Source organism: Seriola dumerili, unplaced genomic scaffold (assembly GCF_002260705.1).
Source record: "Seriola dumerili isolate Sdu_G_001 unplaced genomic scaffold, Sdu_1.0 BDQW01000110.1, whole genome shotgun sequence".
In the NCBI taxonomy this organism is placed as follows: Eukaryota; Metazoa; Chordata; class Actinopteri; order Carangiformes; family Carangidae; genus Seriola; species Seriola dumerili.
The window spans coordinates 8,556,635-8,566,325 of NW_019174365.1; the positions used below are offsets into that span (position 1 = coordinate 8,556,635).

Here is a 9,691-nt window from a genome sequence, read left to right on the forward strand (position 1 = left end):
TAACATAACAAAAATCTTCAATTTTAAATAATAGTGATGCTTGCCTGCCGTCTCTGTTTTGATTGTCAGGCTCTGTCAGCTTTAGGGATGCTGTTGTGTAACTGTCCATATGACCTTCCCAGTGGAAGCAAAAGGAGATGAATTTTTTTAAAACAACAGCAAATGTCCCGTATTGTTGTTTAAACTTGTAAAGCTTTGGGAACCGGTCCTTGTACATTATGGTGAGTATGTGTGGATACATTTATGTACTGTCACACATCATATCAGAAACCACTGAATGGATTTTGATCAGTGTTTAAGAATAAAGGTTGATTGGATCCATTAGTATCAGTTTGCCAGATGTACGTAAGTTTCATGTAAAACAGATTTATGGCACAAGAACTCAGAACTTAGAGAGTTTAAAAATTGGCAGTGGCAAAATCAAGCTAATCATTGTAATGTTTTTGAACAACAGTACAAATTTTCAAAATGAGAGTTCTGTTAAAACTGGCAGCTAATGTCTGACATGCAATCTTTAAACTGAGATCAACATCTCATCTCATCGCATTATTTAACACATTTCAGCTCATTTGTATAATCTGTACACAAACCAAGCATATAAAAAGGACGAATTGCCAGTCAACCAGCAAAGACTCCAAAAGTAGTCTGGGATATAATTTACCGGGGGTTAAAAGTATGTTTTTTTTCTGTTTCCAGTCTTTATGCTAAACTAGGCTAATCAGCTTCTTGTGATAGTTTCATGTTGACCATACAGATATACAGTGGAACCATTCTTCTTATCTAACTCTCCACAAAGAAGGAATTAAGTATATTTCCCAAGATGTTGAACTATTCCTTTAACTCCAGTAACACCAATTACTCCGATCCATAGAGCTTTATTGCTTGAACAAAGTGCATTTGGTGTCTGAGACATATCCTGAGATATCATAACTGGTGGACAGCTGAACAAATAGACACACACAATAGGGGGCAAAAGAAACCTACCAACAAAGGTTTTTGCTGTACAACAGCCACTGTGAAAATTACACATCCTGTCAATGAAGCTAAAAGAAGATAGCTTGATATTCATGTAATGACACATTTTCACAGGTACAAAGATAATGTTTTCATCAGTTGATAAATCTAGGGCTATGGTACATCTCAGGACCATTTCTCACTTCAATCCCTCCATCTTCATCCCTCATCTCTCTATTTCTGTTTTTTCTTTTTTCCATCCCACGTTCTCCTCCTCCCACCTCTTTTCTCTCTGTGTCTATATGACACAGTCAAACAATTACTTCTTTCTCTCTCTCCCTCTCTGACTCACTGCAATGTAATTACACTGACTGTCCGCTCAAACTCCACACACACACACACACACACACACACACACACACACACACACACACACACAGAGGGTGAGGGGTAACTTATTTACAATATCTGTGGTTGCAATTGTTTTCTTGCAGTTCAGCCACTGCTTTGCTCAGAGTTAAATGAAGGGACAAGAGAACACTCATTAGTTTGTAGAGTCATTTTGGTTGAGCCAAGAAGTCAGTCTTAAGCATGCATGCGCACGAGTGCACGCACACACACACACACACACACACACACACACATACATACATACACACACACACACACACACACACACACACACACACACACCAGAGGGAATCACTGTGTTCCAGTTCCATTCATCACCAGCTGACATGCTGCACCAGTGACCTGCATGACTGAAGGTAGTTTGCACTAAATGCATGCATGTGTGTGTGTGTGTGTGTGTGTGTGCGTGCGTGTGCGTGTGTGTGTCCTTGTGTCTACATGCCCCAAGGAGTGACATGTCATTAACTATGATGTCATTTCCTGCCATTGTAGCAAATTTCAGTACACACAGAAAGCACACTACACTGCACACTGGTCCATCTACACATACACATACTGAAACAACTGTAGTAAGCCAAGCTCAGGAAACCTGCGATGGTACTGTCTTCCATTGTGCAGACATTATATAACTTTGACCGCAGGGGAAATGCAATACTGTAAAGTACATTGCCACCTGCTTGAACAGAGTGGTATACAGATTGCAATAAAGTAAACTACAACATTCATACAAACTATTACTGTATTGGGGATTCAAACACTACATAAGTTCAATAGTTTCAGGTCATAAAAAAGAAACAGGATGCACCAATCTAGTTTATGGGTCCAATACAAATTCCCGTACAGTGCATTATTCTGCAGAAATGTCATCTCCAAAATGCCTGGCCCATGTATGTACAACAATTTAGTGAATTCCTTTCAGAATGCTGTGGAAAATCCCACAGTGGGGAGTTTGACAGCTGACATATAGACTCTTATGTCACTATTTCTAAACACTACCAAGATCAGTATTACACTACAGACCACTAAGACACCCAGTAAAAAAACATGGATCGGCCACACACTCCTGTTGAGGCAACAAATATATATACAAACATACACTCGGGTTACTGCAAATGGCAGGTGTCCACCATCCAGGCATTACTGTCTTAGTAAAATTCCACCTCAATTAACAAATACACAAATGCAACCACAAGAACACACACACATTGAAGCTGCTAAACCAACTTTTAAGGAGTACAAAGATATTTTCAACCGACAAAATCAAGACGATGTTTATTCAAGTTATCTTGGGTAAACAGTCATTATCACAGTACAGCAACACACAAACAAGCATGTACAAACTTGTACAAACTTGCACACACACACACACACACACACACACACACACACACACACACACACACACACACACACACACACACACACACACACACACTTAGAGAGGCCTGAGTAGTGTTGCTGCTGCTGCTGAGAGGAAGAAGGCGTTTTCCTTTCAGCTCCTGGGGGACGCAGCATGTTTTAGGATGTACAGTAAGTGCTCTCTGACTGTGTGTGCGTATGTCTGTCTTTCTGTATGTGTGTGTGTGTTTGTGTGTGTCTGCATGGAAGGGTGTGGGGGCTACTTCCTGAACCAATCCAGAAGCAAAGGGAATGGACCTTCGTTCAGCCTCCCGTCTGTACACACGCACACGCAAGCACACACACACACACACACATACACTCTTTTTCCTCCACAGCTGAAACCACATGCAGGAGGATGCACGGGAATAAGCTCCACAGAAGAAAGAAGCTAAATTTATAGAGTCAGGACACATATGATCATATATACGCCAGTACTTTTGCACACACACACACACACACACACACACACACACACACACACACACACACACACACACACACACACCACACACACACACACACCCACAACACACAACACACACACACACACACACACACACACACACACACATAGACACACTCACACACACCGTTAGTCATATTCTGAGTGAAGTTGTTGGTGCAGAACAAAGAACCCCAGTTGCCCAGTTCGACTGTTCATTCATGTTATTTTCCTTCCTGAGGTGAGTTTGCAAATAGCATTCATACATTCGTGCAGGACGTGAGAAAACAGCTTAGACCTCCTCACAGCTGCATGTATTTACACAGTAGGTACGATGTGGCCAATCACTGGGGAAAAAACTGCCACTGTGTTTGCTAGGAAAACAGCAAGCAACTTATTTCAAAAATGCTCAAACTGGAAAGAAACTGGTACAAAGTCGTTCTTTTCCCCCCAGACAAATTACTTCATTTGGTATCATGAATTCCTCATGACACAAACATATTAAGGACACACATACTCTTATTCAGGACCTCTACATACCTCAACACACACAGTATGTGTCTGCATCGTTTGCTATCACTAGTTAGAGTCATTATGAGTCACACCGCGTACTGCAATCTACTGACACTAGACTGCTGGCTTTGTTACCCTCTTGTCTCTCTCTACAGTTTCTCTCCGTCTCTGTCTGCCTGTCTATCTAGAATAGATGTGGAAAAACTTGAGAATAGTACAAGGCACATAACTGCACAGAATAGAAATATAAAGAAATATCATAAATGGACCAAAACAGAGGACAACCTTGCAACAATGAAAAAGAGAAAGTAGAATACAAACAGTGGCGCTCTACGCCATGTAGTGGACTGCTTCTGCAAGATCTCTGAGTGTAGTCAAGTGTTTCTATAAATACAGGCCTCCTGCACTGCTCTGCAATTTACACACACACACATGCGCACACACACACCACGCCTGTATTAGCCTGCTGTAGACCAGCCACAGTAAGAGTCGAGTCAGAAAGGTGTAGCTATTTACTCTCTGCAGAGTGTATTCGTTTCCTCCTGCCAACTTACTATCAACTACCACTAAAGCCTACTAAATTAACATTTCTACAGTAATAAAAGAAACACTAAAAACTAAAGCAGAGGGTCAATATAGAGGAATTTCTCAGAGCCACGTGATCAGAAATTGAAGCAAAACAACATAGTTTTCCACTTGTTTCTCACACACACATACACACACACACAAATACACTTAATGTCTCTACTTGAGATAATGGATTACACTGCATTCATTTATGATGCCAAATTAGTATTACTAGTAGTAGGCTTTACATTACTAAATGGTTGAAATACACATGATGGGATGAAGTGCAATGTAATCAAATCAGACCATCTTCGTCTTCACACTTGAAGGTTGTTTTATCATTTGTATAAATTGCCAGAATATCCACAGAAAGTGATCTCTGTCCACACAGTCGAAGACCACTCCTCGCACTTGGTCATGCTAAGTGAGCTGAATCAATGCAGCCGCAGTGGAACAAAATAGAAGCATGTCAAGTAGGTAAGCTAATTAGCAGTGGGATGGCTTGTTTGATGGTTTTCTAATTCAGAAACAGTGTTTATTACATTTAAATTAATAGGTGAGAAAATTCAGTTTTACAGCTGAGAGCGTTTGAAGGTATGTGTTTCAAATGAGCAAGCTATAGAACAAACATTACAATTCTGGCTTGTTGTAGGGAGGGAAGAAGTGTCTGCAGGACATCATCCTGGCAAAGACTTTCTTCTCACCAGAATAGCTATTATTCAGACAACCATAGTTTTATTGTTACACCACCACTTTGGTGGTTACTGAAAAAGAACCAAAAAGAAGTGTGACGACATTTTTTTTTATAACGTCTATTTATTCTTACATGCGATTTTACAAGATGGGCAATATTTACACATCTAATGTACTATGCATGTATTATGTATCAGAGAATTCTTAGTCTATTCTATTTTTTGTCAGTACTTACTGGTTTGTCAGTCTGTGTTGTTTTAAGGGGTTCATAAATAAAGTATCTTACATTATCTTGTGTTAAATTAAAACCAACCCTAACCCTAAATTTAGGATACCTCAATCAAGACACGCAGGTGGGTCTAAAATTCAAACCATGGCCTTAAAGAAACATTGCATCTAAAAATCATATCACATCAGCATACTGCTTTAGGTTTAGCTTGTCCACAGAACTGTAAATAAATGTGCATAACGGCACACCTATTAGTGTACTCTAGGTCTGAAGCCTCAGTGCCCTCAGGATACTGCAATTCATTAGCATTTTCTTGCATCTGGAATATGAAGTAGAGGCAAAGCAGGCTCAGCACCACAGCCCCTTACACAGTTGGGCAAATGCAGAACACAGAGCACACTGTGTCTGTGAGGGCTCAGTGACAACCACATTGAACCTCTGAGTGTCTACTTATCTTGATATGTGCCTTTTGTTTACAATAAGAGATTCAGGCAAAACGTTTTTCAACCAATCCTCTTTTTATGACAAGACGTGAGAATGATTCAACATGCAAGGAAATATGAAATAACTTCACCAACAATTTCAGGGTTGTTTATTTTATCATAGACAGGAGGGTGTGTTTTCCATGGATTAAATTAATCAAAAAATTGTTAACTCCTTATGAAAGTTACCTGAGCCCAATGTCATGTCTGCAAATGTCTTGTGTTGTCTGAGCAACAGTCCAAAACCCAAAAATATTCAATTATTAATCAAATACTAAAGCAAAAGCAAATATGTGGTACTTTTGCTTGAATAAACAACTAAAATAAATAATAGTTGATCAATGATAGTTGCTTAAAGTTGATAAATTGCTGATTGGCTAATCGATTATTACATTAATTGTTGATTCAGGTCTAATTAGCAAAATTAAATGTGTGGATGTTCACTTCTGCAGGACTAATACGCACCTGATGATCTTTACAAGCCTATTATAGAGATTAGAAACATCACATTATACACCAAACTAATTAACACAGTCATGAAGTACATAATGCTACGTAACGGGGTCAATTACTTTGGTTTAGCCATCACATCCAAATGAAATGAGAATATGAAACATAACTGGCCCATTAAGACAGAAAGTAAGAGTTCAGTAAGTTCAGGTGGTCATAGAGTCTTCAGTGCGTGAGACATGGAACAAACAAACACTTCAGGCAAAGATTTTGGAGCAAAATGTAGGTTAATCCGGTGGATTCATCTACCGTAGGTTAGAGTTAACGTTAGTCCACTTTCACTCCATGTGACTGTGGCGACGAGTTTGGTGGCAGTAGGACTCTCCTCTTTTCAACTACTCCAAGTTACCCAAAGGAAAACTACGACCTAGTTACGGTGCTGTAAAGCTAAGCTAACTTATCAGTTATTTCCCGACTGAAGTGAAGTGAATAAATAACAAATTAGTTCAAATATTTGAGAGAGGAAACAGCTAACGCCAGCCAGGACGAACGTTGAACCGAACGCATCCCATAATTTCTTTTAGCTCTTGAAATAATCCCCAAAACACAAACATCACTCACGTTGACTTGTTCCAGGGGACGTCCGAGAGGTTTGTGCTGACTTTACCGGCAGGAGAAGCTGTTAACAGTCGGTAAATAATCCGTTATTTCAGCCGTAGAGCTGGCAGTAGTTACAGATAGTGTTTTTTCACTCCCGTCTATCTCCCCCCGTCTCCCTCTCTCCCTCTCGTCGCCTGTTCCTGCTTCCCCTCCACATCCAGCATTCCAATATGGCTGCTGCAGGGAGCGACACACACACACACAGAGGGAGGGAGAGAGAGAGAGAGAGAGAGAGAGAGAGAGAGAGAGAGGGAGGGAGAGAGGGGGCGGGGGAGAAAGGGGGAGACGGTCAAACTACTCCCTGTGAGGAAATCCTTGCTGCGGGCAACCCATGAATGAATGGATGTGTAGATACTTTATATTTTATTATTATGTTATTATACAATAGTAAAAAAAATAAATCTATTCATAGTATTCTGTCTTAAGTAAAACACCTGTGATGGAAGAAATACACAGAACATAAGTACTGCAATTGAAAGTCGTGCGTTCAACATTTTACTTTACACATTTTATTATTATTATAATAATAATAATATATATATATATATATTTTTTTGTTATTATTATTATTGTGGGCCAATTATTTGGAAGCAATTTGATGAAACAAAATTTACCTGGGAATATAAACGCGATATAAACTAAAATAACTAAGGTGAAACTTTTCTAGCACAAGACTGGATGATTACAAAGAAGCCATTTTGGCTGATAATGTACTTTAAATTCCTTAAGTTTGTAATTAACGCCAAAATTGATATGGAGTAAACCAGGGGCTTCGGAGGCCCCCTGGTATTTGACTGTATGTTGGCCGGTTGCATGACTGACAACCTGACGATTTTCATGTGAAAGCCCTCACCTGTAGTCTGCAGTTAGATGCTCTCATTTATTAATGCTCCTGCCAAGTACTTTCTTGCAAAGGAATACAGTTTATATCGCCTGGTATGTGCTTCTCCCTTCTGTACACAAGTTCAAAGACGACATCTGGTGGTCACTATATGAAATCGCAATATATTTAGGTTGCCTAAGGGCATGGATTTTCATTTATCTTTGCCTGGCAGCCTTACATTATTTTTTTCTGCGAACGTTCGCTAAAGGTTGTAAAAACCCAGCCGACAGCAAATTTTCTGGCCTTTAGTGAACTTTTCTTAAGGGTTATGTGTTTGCTGAGTATTTACTATTCTCATCTCCCGTTTACAACAAGCTGCTGTGACTCGGATTCGAACCGATGTTGATGCAGCCAAAACGGAGAGTAGAAACCACTTTGCGATCTCGGCTCGCTAACCATTCCCGTTCACCCATGGCATGCAATATTACATCACATCCTACAGCCTTTGTGGTGACTAAAGTGTTGAGCAATTAACCTAAGTTATGAAAACCGGTATGATCTAGGTAATAGTAGCCTACTAAGGTCTTAACTTTAAAGCTCTAACTCCCAACACTGTTGACCGTGAATACAACTACTCCAGTGCTCAACTTTTCTGTTGCTGAGCTGACTCTCTTTTAAAATAGAGTGCCGTGACCCGGATTCGAACCGGGGTTGCTGCGGCCACAACGCAGAGTACTAACCACTATACGATCACGGCTGGCCGGTGACCCGTTAGATGCTTACAGTATTATGACATGGAATATGTAATAGCAGCTAGAATGGATTCCTACTGGTTGTGACCTCCGCACAGCATGAGTTTGGGCTGGACACAGCATCAGAAACCTGCTAGTGTAGTGCACGAAAATTCAGCTGAAGCACAAACCATATCCTCCAGAGAGGCCATATGAATCAACATCTCTCCAAACCCTACATATTTATTCATGGGGGTAGGATTTGGGGTGAGACTGCAATTTCGGTTAAATTTACCTAACAGTCTGATCACTGAGTGTAAGACAACTGTATTTGCATGTATAGGATTCTCAGTTTCAAATTCCGAATGACAATGATGAGTGAGAATACGGAGGCTACTGAAGAAAAACTGCCGTGACCCGGATTCGAACCGGGGTTGCTGCGGCCACAACGCAGAGTACTAACCACTATACGATCACGGCTGGCCAGTAACTTACTGCGAATGCGTTGAGACAAATTCAGCAAATCAGACTCTTATCTCCAAAAGTTTGACTGAGGTAATATGAATATACGTAATAATAGTTTTGGAATGCATTACAGAATTGAACCATTTTGTTTGTGACCTGTGCATAACGTTAGTGAGGTCGTAGAGGAAGTTGAACTCTTTGATAACAGTGCCAGTGATGTAGGGAGGGAACAAACCCGTTACACTGCCAGCATGTTTCCTAACACGTCCTTGATTATCTGTGGTTGAAGCCAAGGTCAAGCTGGTGGTGACTTTAATCAAATTTCTCTCTTTCTCTCTGTTTAACTGTCTCTTTTAAAACAGACTGCCGTGACCCGGATTCGAACCGGGGTTGCTGCGGCCACAACGCAGAGTACTGACCACTATACGATCACGGCCGGCCACCTGCTGTGTTCCCAGTTATACGGAACAACAGCTATAACCAACAACTTACTTACAACTTACTTACTTGGTTTTTACTGAACAGCTATCTATTAAATAACTGGAGTGCACCTACAATTATCAATTTATTATATATATAGTTATTATGTGATTACAATAGTAAGCCTATGTAATTCCAGGCTAATAGTTACATTATTCTTAATTGAACAAACACAGATAACTTCTGCTTTCTTTCTCCTTTCCAATATACACTCTTAAAGGACACAGTGGTGAGTAAAAGTGTGAACCTAAGTAAATTGCAACCGTTACCAGTGTGAAAAAAGCAAAATGCCGTGACCCGGATTCGAACCGGGGTTGCTGCGGCCACAACGCAGAGTACTAACCACTATACGATCACGGCTGGCCGACACTGCACACTAACAAACATAAA

The 9,691-nt window shown here is 40.3% G+C and overlaps 1 protein-coding gene and 4 non-coding genes across 9 annotated transcripts in view; all 5 read right to left on the minus strand.

Annotated features, from left to right (window-relative positions):
- The window catches only part of LOC111223196 (focal adhesion kinase 1-like), a 73,308-nt gene extending 66,352 nt beyond the window's left edge, over positions 1 to 6,956 (minus strand). For 4 of the 5 annotated variants that reach the window (XR_002665162.1, XM_022747250.1, XM_022747249.1 and 1 more), the window contains exon 1: positions 6,764 to 6,956. The gene's annotated coding sequence lies outside the window, so the exon portion shown is untranslated. The remainder of the gene's footprint in view (positions 1 to 6,763) is intronic. The other variant, XM_022747251.1, reaches the window with a different exon arrangement.
- A 1,354-nt stretch (positions 6,957 to 8,310) lies between these two features.
- Positions 8,311 to 8,382, minus strand: trnah-gug. The gene has a single exon. It is a non-coding gene; the product is annotated as a tRNA-His (tRNA).
- A 382-nt stretch (positions 8,383 to 8,764) lies between these two features.
- On the minus strand, positions 8,765 to 8,836 carry trnah-gug. Its single transcript has one exon. It is a non-coding gene; the product is annotated as a tRNA-His (tRNA).
- A 349-nt stretch (positions 8,837 to 9,185) lies between these two features.
- trnah-gug lies at positions 9,186 to 9,257 on the minus strand. Its single transcript has one exon. It is a non-coding gene; the product is annotated as a tRNA-His (tRNA).
- Positions 9,258 to 9,589: 332 nt separating this feature from the next.
- On the minus strand, positions 9,590 to 9,661 carry trnah-gug. Its single transcript has one exon. It is a non-coding gene; the product is annotated as a tRNA-His (tRNA).
- Positions 9,662 to 9,691: the final 30 nt, after the last annotated feature.